The sequence below is a fragment of the Acinonyx jubatus genome, chromosome B1 (genome assembly GCF_027475565.1).
Source record: "Acinonyx jubatus isolate Ajub_Pintada_27869175 chromosome B1, VMU_Ajub_asm_v1.0, whole genome shotgun sequence".
NCBI lineage: Eukaryota > Metazoa > Chordata > Mammalia > Carnivora > Felidae > Acinonyx > Acinonyx jubatus.
This window is the reverse complement of record NC_069382.1, coordinates 79,601,426-79,613,286: the sequence shown is the minus strand read 5'-3', so window position 1 is coordinate 79,613,286 and position 11,861 is coordinate 79,601,426. Positions and strand designations below refer to the sequence as shown.

The 11,861-nt window shown below is 35.1% G+C and overlaps 1 long non-coding RNA gene across 1 annotated transcript; it reads left to right on the top strand.

Moving 5' to 3' along the window:
- The first annotated feature begins 326 nt into the window (after nucleotides 1–326).
- LOC106983428 (uncharacterized) lies at nucleotides 327–7,849 on the top strand. Its single transcript, XR_003422253.2, has 3 exons — nucleotides 327–684; nucleotides 2,445–2,492; nucleotides 7,444–7,849. It is a non-coding gene; the product is annotated as an uncharacterized LOC106983428 (long non-coding RNA).
- Nucleotides 7,850–11,861: the final 4,012 nt, after the last annotated feature.

The window sequence follows — 11,861 nt, the reverse complement described above, 5'->3', positions numbered from 1 at the left end:
GAGGATTTCCCCAGGGTACTCTGTTACTTTTGACTGTAAGCTGCTTTTTGTTCTCCTTTGGAAAATTATTTTTGAGGATTCCCATTGGCCTAAAGTAAAGATATCTTTGCCTCTGTCTGATACATAGGTACACTATCAGTTCAGAAACAGCTTAAATTCATGGCTTAAGGGGTTCGGAACCATCTCAGTGACGTGAATATGGTATGCAAGCTCCTGAAGCATCCATCTAGTTAAAACTTTCTCAGGGATGGTTTTTATTTCCCTTCCCTGCTCTGCTCAGAGCTAAGGAAGCCTTCCTGCAGAAATGGGGGTAGGTTAACCTTTGGCTCATCTCTAGACTGAGGGAATATGGTTTGAGTATCTTAGCTTTATTCTGGAAGAGTTTCCTTTTAGATCTTCACCTTGGGTAAACCCTGGGCTTTGATTTCTGTTGTCCACCCTCCGCAAGTCCACTTAAAGTGAAAGTTTGCCTAGTTTCGCAAACGCTCTAGTGCAAAAGCAACTGAAGTGCTCTGCTAACATCTCTAGGATTCCTTCTCTATTTAGATTTTGGCCTGGAAATTCCTTACTGTCTCATCAGATCCTTGTTGCTTTTAAAAACTTGCTTTTTGTGCTATTTTAAGTTGTTCTTCCCTCCAGCTGAGAGGGTTGGCCTGAATAATGTAATCTGTCATGATGGAAAAGGTAGGTTTTATTTTACAATTTAAAAAATTATTTTCAACCTGTGTTTCTGTCCCCTTCCTCATATTTAATGTGTGTGCGTGTGTGTGTGTGTGTTTTAATTCGAAATTGCCAGGACATTTTTGTAGTACTTTTCTTCCAATGACACAACTCTTGGTCCATGTATACCTCTATTAGTTTTTATTTCATAGTTCTTTGATTTCTGTTTTTATCTTTATTTGCTTTCTTATCATTAAAAAAAAAATTCCAACTTATTGAGTTGAATATTTCATTTATTTTTAGGTTTTCTTTTTCAAATAATGAAAAGATTTAAATTATAAGTTTGTTTTTGAGTTCAATTTTGGATGTATCCCATTCTATTATTTCACATGCTCTTTTTCTGAAGGCCTATAGTTTTTGTTTCCTTTTTCCCTTTTATTTGATCATTTATTATTGATTTTGATTGTATTTTATTATTTTTAGAGAATGTGGTCTGTTTAATTTCAGATTTTCAAAAAATTTACCGAGATTTAAAAAATTAATAAGATTTAATGGCCTAATATATTTATCAATCATATATATATTTTTAAATTTATTTAATGTTTATTAATTTTTGAGAGAGAGACAGAGACAGCGCAAAAAGGGAAGAGGCAGAGAAAGAGGGAGACACAGAATCTGAAGCAGGCTCCGGGCTTTGAGCTGTCAGCACAGAGCCTTAGGTGGGGCTCAAACTCACGAACTGTAAGATCATGACCTGAGCTAAAGTCGGACCCTCAACTGACCGAGCCACCCAGGCAACCCTCAATTTTATATATTTTGCAGATGCTAGTCAAAAAAAAAAAAAAAAAAAGAATATGTAGGGTCTAACATTCAAGATATACATAAACATAGATATTAATCTTTAAAATTATAGTGATACCAGAGACATTTTCTTCCTACTTGAGTTATTCGGCCATTCATTCAAATGACATAGATATAAAATAGGAATCTTTCTTAGGGGTAACATGTTTAAACCTACTCTCTTTTAAATTTGAAGGCATTTTCCTTTACATTACTTTAGAATGCTTAATATTTTGACTAATGTACTTGAAAGAGTAAAGCGTGTGGTTATTGTATGTAAACCGATTACTTTCTCACACTCTCTAATGTAATTTCCTGTACCACTTTCAACACTGAATACATCAACTCTGTGGTCTTTCTGTGTCTTTTTTCTCTCCAGTAAGCAACATCACAACTGTGCTTCTTCTTAATGCTTTGGACTGTTACTGTGTCATTTTTTTCCCTAATTAACCATATATATAGGGACAAATGGGCAAGAATATAATTTGTATGTAGCATTTTGACTTTAGAAAGTCTCTCTTTCTCTTTTTATTTTTTTAATCATTATAAGATTTTTTTTTTTTTTGCAAAATGGCTCCTCACAGAAATTTTAAAAACAGCATCTGCAATATAAAGAAGCAGAAAAAGAAGGTGCATATAATTCCATCACTCCAAGGCAACCACTGTTAACTAGTCTTGCTTGTTTCCTTCTATTTTTTCCAGAACTGTTTTTACATGATTCAGATAAATTTTGTATTGACTTTTCCATTATATCATGTATATTTTTCATTATTAAAATCTATCCATCAGACTTGTTTAAATGCCTTGATAACATTCCATTATTTACTTAATATTCCTTTAATGTTATAATTTTCAATATCTTTGTATTAACAATGTTTAGATGGATTTCTTTTCTTTTTTTCTTTGTTTTTCTTAACTAATACTGTTGGACCTCTATCTTTCAGATGCATTCGAAGCACCTGAAGAGCCCCATGCCCAGAGTTTCTGATTCAGTAAGTCTGGGGTGGGGCCAAAGAACTTGCTTTTGTAACAACTTTAGGTGATGCTGATTGTCCAGTGACATTTTGAGTCACTGGAATAGCTGTAATTAACAGAATGTATACAGATTGATTTCAATAAATTTCTAAAAACAGTGCTTCTTTCTTCCACAGTAAGTTATATCTTTGATATTGCAGAGGAAAAAATAGTAACACTTAACTTGATTAGAAAAAGAAATACTGATGTGTATTAAAAGGCCTCTAAAATCTTTACTCACAGGCTTTTGCTAACGTATTTGTGCTTGCTGTGGAATCTTACTGGAACACTTATCCATTTGACCCTGGAGCTACATCACTATACAGCTGGTCTCTTTTTTTCTTTTCTTTCTTTCTTTCTTTCTTTCTTTCTTTTCTTTTTTTTTTTTTTAAGTCACCTGCTCTCATTTAATTCATTTCCTTTGGTGTTTTCCTTCCTGTGGGAAGTCTCTGACATCTGTCCCACATACTTCTTTATGAATACAAAGGCTCATCTTTTATCTTATTTTTAACTTTTATGAGTCAGTTACTCTTACCCTTTTTATAGTTACGACCTTTTCATTCCTTATGTTTTAAAAAGACATTCTACACTGTAATTCTTGTGGTCGCTTTTTTCAAAAACAATCTTATTTTTTAACACCTTTAATTATCTTCTGTTGACTTTTATATTTAGGTCTGAGCCTAATGTCAAATACTAGCAGCACAAGGGCTTCTTACTTCATTGGCACCATCATGTGGCGAAACTGTGTATCACAGTGGAAAACCTGCCACATTATATAGAGATAACACTGGAACTGGAGAGCCCATAATAAGGTGGGGGATCTGAAACAATCCTATTACTTTAGTTAATGGACAGCAAAATGAGAGCTAATAAACACCAATGATTAATTATGAGGACACTGCAGTCGAAGAACTCAAACCCTGGCTTTCCCATTTATTATGATATGACAATGGTTAATCTCCTTGAGTCTCCATTTCCTCATAAGTATCGGGCTATGAGTAGCATCTATCTCACAGGAATGTCATGAGGAACAATTACTAATATGACAATAGCACAATGGCCATCAAATAGCTCAATAATATCAGTTGTGATTAGCTGTTAACAAACCATCACATTCAATTTTTTCTTTATGTTCAATATAGAATAGAAAGAGCACCAAAGAAGAAGACTTCCTCTGAGATTTTAGAGAATTATGCTAAAATGGTAGAATTATTTTCAGAATGATCGGAAGTAGCATGAAGTTAAAAACTGCAAAAGGTAGATATTGAAAGAACATTTAAACAAAAAATGTCTTTTCAGAAAAAAGGAAGGAAACTTCTGGTAAGGTCTTCTAAATTCTTCTTACAAAGTGAAATTTGAAAGTTATCTGGTTGAATTAACCATAACTGACCGTCAAAATAAGTAATTATTGGTGGGGGGAGGTAACTTAAAATTCTTTTCAAGGGTAGAAAAAAAAAACCTTTTAATATTAAACATAATTTATAGTCATATATCCTTTTAAAGGTTATTTTTTTTAAATGTCTATTTATTTTGAGAAAGAGCATGAGCTGGGTAAGGACAGAGAGAGAGAGAGAGAATCCCAAGTGTGTTCCCTGTGGAGCCTGATGTAGGGCTTGATCCCACAAACCACAAGATCATGATCTGAGCTGAAATCAAGAGTCAGATGCCTAACTAATTGAGCTACCCAGGTACCCCCAAAATGTATGCTCTTATAAGTCCTTAAAAGAGATACACTTAGGATGAAATCTGGATGCTGGAAATTTTTCTATTTGAAAATGAATTTTAATTATTTCATTAGCAAAACTGGATGAAAAGTTATTTAAGATCAATGAGAATAAAGCATGTGGGATATTTGCCATGCCCTCCCCCCTACCCTTTTAAAACCATGCACACCATTAGATAGAATGGGTAATCTTGCCAGGACCAGAATCTTACATTCAGTTTCCAAAGTGTTGTTTCCCCAGATAGTTAGCATGGTTCAAAGAATTTTCGTTATGCCATTATGCAAATGCAGTCTATGTTCATTATCTTTCTACTTATTAAATTCATCAAAAGCTGTCCAGGAACAGATTTTCTGTTTTGTCAACTACACCCACAGTCTTGTTCCCAGATTTTTCATCAGTATTTTCAGACTGTGAGGGAAAGAAAGCAAGAAATGGGAATGATTTCATGAATTTTAAATATGCTGTAACTCTTGTTTCAGTGCAATACTCAAGTATATAACAGCCGTCTGTAGTTGCTCACAGCATACCCCAATCTCAGGGCACTGCCAGGTTAGCACAGTTGGTTAGAATGTGGCACTAATACATCCATAATCAATTCCTACATGATTCAGTTGGCTGTGGAGAGAAGAAAAACGTCTTTAGTGTCAACATGAACTTCTGTGGCTAGCAGTTTAGAAAGTCTATGCCTTTGATTACTGAGATTTGGGGATTTTCCAGAAATTTAGTATTGACTTCTATTTTAATTTTACTGTGGTCAGAGAACATACTTTGCACAATTTCAATCCTTACAAATTAATTGAGGCTGTTCTAAGGCCAAGAATATGATCTTTCTTGGTGTATGCTCTGGGTGCACAAATAGGAGATATATATAGGAGATCTATCTGTCTATGTATCTATCTGTCTGTCTGTCTATATATATACACATACATATCCATTTAGGCAATGTTTCACAGTAGTACAGTTTTCATGTATCTTTCATTAAATTTATTTCTAGATATTTATAATGCTATTTTAAATGTTATATTTATTTTTAAATTTTTAAAATAATTTTTTGAAGTTTATTTATTAATTTTGAGAGAGCAAGAGAGCAGGGAGAGAATGAGAGAGAAGGAGAGAGAATCTCAAGCACTGCCCACACAGAGCCCGATACGGGGCTCAGACTCACAAACCATGAGGTCATGACCTGAGCCGAAATCAAGAGTCGGACGCTTAACCTACTGAGCCACTCAGGCGCCCTTAAATGTTATATTTAAAAATTCATTTTCTAATTGGTGCTTGCTAATATGTAGAAATACCGATTCTTATATACTGATCTGTTATCCTGCGCTCGCTAACTTTAATTATTCGTTCCAGTAGATCTCCAAGATTTTCTACATGGACAGTAATTAATCTAAAGATAAGTAATTAATAGTTTTTAAAAATAACTTTTGGGGCACCTGGGTGGTTCAGTCAGTTAAGCATCTGACTTCAGCTCAGGTCATGATCTCCTGGTTTGTAAGTTCGAGCCCCACATTGGGCTCTGTGCTGACAGCTCAGAGCCTGAAGCCTGTTTCAGATTCTGTGTTTTCCTCTCTCTCTGACCCTCCCCTGCTCATGCTCATGCTCTGTCTCTCTCTCTCTCTAATATAAACATTAAAAGAATAATTTTCTATGCAGACCTCTGTGAATAGACAGTTTTATTCTTCCTTTCTAATCTTTCCATGTTTTATAATTTTAATTTATTTTTGCCTATTACAGTATCTAAGAGGACATAAAGTTGAATAGAAGTAGTGAGAGCAGACATTCTCACCTTTTACCCAATCCTAGGATTGAATATTTCACCATTAAGCATGATAGTAGCTACAGGTCTTTCTTAGATGCTCTTTATAAAATTAAGTCAGTTCTCTTTCTAGTTTTGTGAATGTTTTCAGCATAAATTGGCAATAGATTGTGTCAAATGCTTCTTCTGTGTTTATTGAAATGATCATATGATTTTTTTCCTTTTTATTAATATGGCAAGCTACCTTGTTTGATTCATTAAATGTTGAGCAAATCTCGCAGTCTAGGAAAAACCCCAATTGGCCACTGTATTTTATCCTTTTTGCTGTGTTCAATGTGTTACTATTTTATATAGGATTTTTGCAGTTTTACTTATGAGGGATATTGGTCTGTGATCTTTTTCTTCTAATGTCTTTGTCAGACATTTCTATCATGGTTATGCTGTCATAAAATCAGTGGGGTATTATTCTCTCCTCCTCTGTCTTCTCAAAGACTTTATATAAGATTGACAGTTTATATTCTTTAAATATTGATAGAATTCACCAGTGAAATCATCTGGGCCTGGAGTTTTCTTTGCAAAGTGTTCTTTAATTATGAATTCAAGTTCTGTAATAGATGTACAACTACTAAGATTTTTCTACTTCTTCTTTAATCAGTTTTGGTTAAGTTTTGTTTTTCCAAGAATTTATCAATTTCTTCTAAGTTATCGAATTCTATTAAGCTAAATTTGTAATATTCTCCTTTGATGGTTTTAATTAGAATTTTCCAGCCTCATTACTATTGCTATTTGGGGCCAGAAAATTGCCGTGGGGAATTCTTCTGTGCATAGCGGCAGCCCTGGCTTCTATATATTATATGCTGGTAGCAGCCTCCCCCATTGTAAGAACCAAAAATGTCTCTAGGGGACAAAACATCTCCAGTTGAGAGCCAGGGTTTTAATGTCTGTAGGATCTTTAGTGATCTTCCATTTTAGATACTGGTAATTTGTCTCCATTTTTAAATTAGTTTTGTTAAGAGCTGTGTAGGGTGTACAAAAGCAGGCTTTGCCCCAAATTTGGCCTGTGGACCATTTCACTGACCTTGACTTAGAGCATTGATTAACTACTCTTTTTTCATAAAGTAATAAAAAAGGTATACATTTTTCCTCTAAGAATACTTTGTCTGTATCCCATACCTTTTGAAATGCTGTGTTGTGTTGATGGATATTAGCCAAATAATGGCTATGGAGAGTTATTTATCTATGGAGAGAACATATGAGCATTATTGTTATTCGAACAAAATTGCTTACAAATGGACTTTTGGTTCTGTGAGAGACAAGCAATGAAGAACAATTAATATAACGATATAATAAAATTTAGTCACATAAATTAAATACACTCTCCCAAGTAGTTGATAAATTGATATAAATTCCTACCATCTGGTGACAATAGCCTTCCTGCTCTTGCAGCTAGGAGAAGCCACAGTCTGCACCACCCAGAACATCTATTAGGACAAGAAGAATATAATAATTTTACCACACCTTATCGAATATTGATTTGCTGCCACCTGCTGGGAGGCAGGAGTTTCCAGTGTCCTTAAAGGGCAAGAATGATGACCTTAGAAGCTGTAAAACTTTGCCTATCTCATAAAATGAAGCATAATATAGGAACTTTGGGGCCTGAAAGAAATCAATAATTTTATTTTTATTTTAGTCTATTTTAGAAATTAGTAATTTTGAATACATTAACTGTGTATAAAGAAAATATGATCTGTATATAAAAATGGGAGTGCACTCTTTTCCATCTAAGAGAAATTAGATGGTACATTTGCATTTACCATGAAATGATGTACAATAAAGTTCCTTAAAATGGTGAGTTCCTCAAGTACTGATTGTATATTTATGTAACAGCAATTAACCTCTTGACTGGTGCTAATGGAGAAACTTCAGAGCTGAAGAACCACTACTAAATGAAGATTAGTAAAAAAACAATACTAAATCTAATGATAACGATGCTTGTGATTGGCAGAAATATAGCCTATCAAAGATGTCCATACTCTGATTCCCAGTGCCCAGAGAGTGGAGCTGTGAGCCCAGAGAGCGGAACCAAACAAGAACCACAGATCAGTGCTTGGCTTGAAACTTAATGGGGACTGCCTGATTGGTCTTTGAAATTATTTGGGACTGGTGACTCCTTTTTTTCTTCATTTTCTCCCTTTTTGATTGGGAATGGCTTCAACTGCTCTCCTGAGCCTCCTCTTCCATTGCATTTTGAGAGCAGACATCTGGTTTTCTAGTTTCACAGGTCTATAGATGGAAAGGGATTTTGCCAGGGATGGGATTATACTTAGAGCCTCACCTATACATAATTTAGATGTGGTTTGGGATTTTTGAAATTCAGATGAAATGCTGCAATGTGTTGAGAATTTGGGGAGACTTAGGGAGGGGTGAATAGATTTTGCATGTGAACAGACCTGAATCTTTGGGGATCAGAGGATGGCCTGTGGGAGGAAGAATGCCTCTCCCATAGATGTTCACACCCTGATTACCAGAGTCTGTGAATATTACAAGGATAAAAGGATTTTTGCAGATGTGATTAAGGTTAAGAACCCTGAGATGGAGAGATTATCCTGGATTACCTGGATGGGTCCGATTTAATCACAAGATCCTTAAAAGTAGAGACTTTTTGACCAATGTTAATGACTTTGAAGACAGAAAGGGACCACAAGCCAAGGAATGTAAGCGGCCTCTAGAATCAGGAAAAGGCAATGCAACAGATCTTTCCTTAGAGAGGATTCTCTCCAGAAAGGAATGCAGTTAAGCTGATATCTTGATTTTACCCCAGTGAGACTTGTGTTGGACTTCAGATTTACAGAACTGTAAGAAAATAAATCTGCCTTTTTTTAAACCACTAAATTCATGGTAATTTCTTATCACAGCAAGAGAAAATGAATATGAACAGCTAGGGGTTACTATGTTCTGCTTCCTGGGTAACTCTCTCTAAAAAGGAAGCTAAAACACCTCTGAAAGCATATTACATAATCTGGCCTTGGCTACCTCTCTGACCTCATCTCCTACAACTCCTCCTGTTTTTTATCATTCATTCACTCTGTTCTCCTTACTATTCTTGAAACATGCTAAGCCCGCTGCCCTTTCTCAAACCCCACTTTCCTTAGCTCCGTGTAACCCACTCCTTCACTTCCTTCAGGTCTCTGCTCCAATGTCATCTTCTCAGTGAGGTCTTCATTGTTGACCCTATATAAGCAGTATGTGCCCCACCCTTACCTGGTATCCCCAAATCTCTGACCCTAGTTTATTATTCTACATAGCCCTTATCATTTGATACATATTTGCTTGTTTACTGTTTGTTTTTGTTTTTCTGCCCACAGTATTTGTTAGTTGTTTATCAAGAGAAACTATTCCATAACCCAATATTCAGGAACACACGTCAGTGACAAACTTCCACAGAACTCAACCCAAAGAAATTCTTTACATTCCCAAATCACTTTGCACTCAGAAAGATACCAGCCCTCCTCATCTCCTCAAAATCTTTCATGTAATCCTAATTTCTGTAGAAATCTGCATATGCCTTCTTTCTTGGTTTGGCCACAGCAAACTTACAGAAAGCTGCAACCCCCAGGGATACAACAAATGCTTCAACAATATGAAACTGCAGACACTTGAACACAAGGCCTTGCACCTGAGGTTTTGTCAAAGCACTGGAAGTCATGGCAGCTCTTCTCCTCAACACTAACCTAAAACTCAATGTTCTTTCTCGCTCCCCAAATGTACGCTGTATGTGGCAGGAGCTTTATCTATACATTATTGATGGCAGCTTTCTCTCTAGAACTTAGTAGAGTACATGGGCACATAGCAGTAAAGAAATATTTGTAGGAATAAGCAAACATTTTAAAAACTATCAATAGATTACAAGAATTCACCAATATTGTTAAAATTCTAATGCAATATACCAACATAGAGCAGGGATCTTTGGATGATATACATGAACATTACTTTGGTAAATATGCCTCAATGGATTCAATATCACACCCTTGAGAATGAGGTCATTTCCCAAGTGATTTCCTATAGTTCTTAGACATGGCACACCATTTCTTAAGGTCAGATTGTAAGAAAATTAGTATATAAATGAGTTCTGTATTTTCCTATAAATAAGCATTACCAGCATATTTAAAAAAAAAAAAGTTCGTAAAAAAAGTAAAAGCTAGTAATTGCTAGCTACAATTTCTTCCCTAATTTTTAATTTTAATATTTTTTAATGGTTTTTTTTTTTTTTTTTTTTTTTTTGAGAGAGAGAGCATGTACAAGCGGGGGAGGGCAGAGAGAAAGAGAGGATCCTAAGTGGGGTCATTGACAGCAGTTAGCCCTGCACAGAGCTTGAACTCATGAACCAAACTGTGAGATCATGACCTGAACCAAAGTCGAAGTTGGATGCTCAACTGACAGCTATTCAGGCGCCCATCCGCACAATTATTAATTAAAAAAAATTTCAAACCTATAGAAAAGTTTAAAGAGCACTTGTATACTACTCAGCTAGAACCACAATTAACACAGTGCCAGGTTTTCTCTTTACATATACACTTTTTTTTTTTTTTTTTTTGGCCTGGATTATGTGAAAGAAGTTCCCAGACAGATTTCATGATGTCCTTCCTAAATACTTGAGCACGTGTCTCCTAAGAATAAAAGCATTATTGTAATAACACAATTTATCATACCTGAGAAATTTAAGTCAACAATAGATCTACTTTGCTTCCATGTTCAAATTTTCTCAATTGTCCACAAAATTCCTCTAAAACTTAAGAAAAAAAAATTATAATCCTATACAGTTCAGTTGCCCTAAATGCAGATCAGTCCTTTTTTAAAAATTTCTTCTGTCCTTTGACCTTACTGAAAAGTCCAAATAAATCACACTGAATTTATCTGAGTGCTCCTCACAGATTCAGGCTAACATTTTTCGCAAGAATGCTAGAAATTTAAATAACCTCACAGCAATAGATTTGTGTTTTCCCCAGTGCTGATTCTAAGCGTTTTTTCCACAAAGCATCTATTAACGTTTTGCAAAGGACGAATGTTCAAAGAACAGTTTAGGAAACAACTGGATAAGGAAAGAAAAGAAAAGAAAAGAAAAAAGAAAAGAGAAAAAAGAAAAGAGAGGAAGGGATGGAGGGAGGAAGGGAGAAGGAAGAAAGAAATGAACTAAAGTGTTTAAGTTTGTAGAATAACCAGATAAGGATTAAAAATCATTTTTAAATTAACAAAGTCCTCATTTCCTTAGGTAAAGCAAACAGAGCTTTCATTAAATTTAACACTAATCAAAAAAAAAAACTTGGACAGATGAATAACCCCAAACTTAAAGAAATGAAGTAACCTCTACCAAGTTTTATCCTTATTGTATTTAGTGTGTTCAGGAGCTGAGATATGAAACCAGATCTGACTGCTTCCATGTTTTCCACAAGGGCCTCTACTTCACTCAGACTTAGTTTTCTTTTTCTGTAATTCATTGTACTTGGGTCAATTACAATTACTCTGGGGTAAAAGTGGTGGTCTTTTAGTCTGAATAATAATGAAGACACTAAGGAAGACCAATTCGTTTTTTTTATTGTTCTACGTTCAACAAGAATGAACCCACAAGTAGTTGAGAAAGGCCTAACCTCTCACAAATGCATGCAATTATGCTTATCATATGGGGAGACTGGGGTCAAGGCTCCAGATACTAATTATAACATAGCCCTCCGTTATGACCATTTCTGTTTGCCATAATTTGAACCTTGCTATTTATTGCCTATTGATGCTGTCTTTATTACATTACAGCATACATTTGGGAGACTTGCTTTCCCTAAAAATCCTACACGCAGGTAAAACTCAGGATT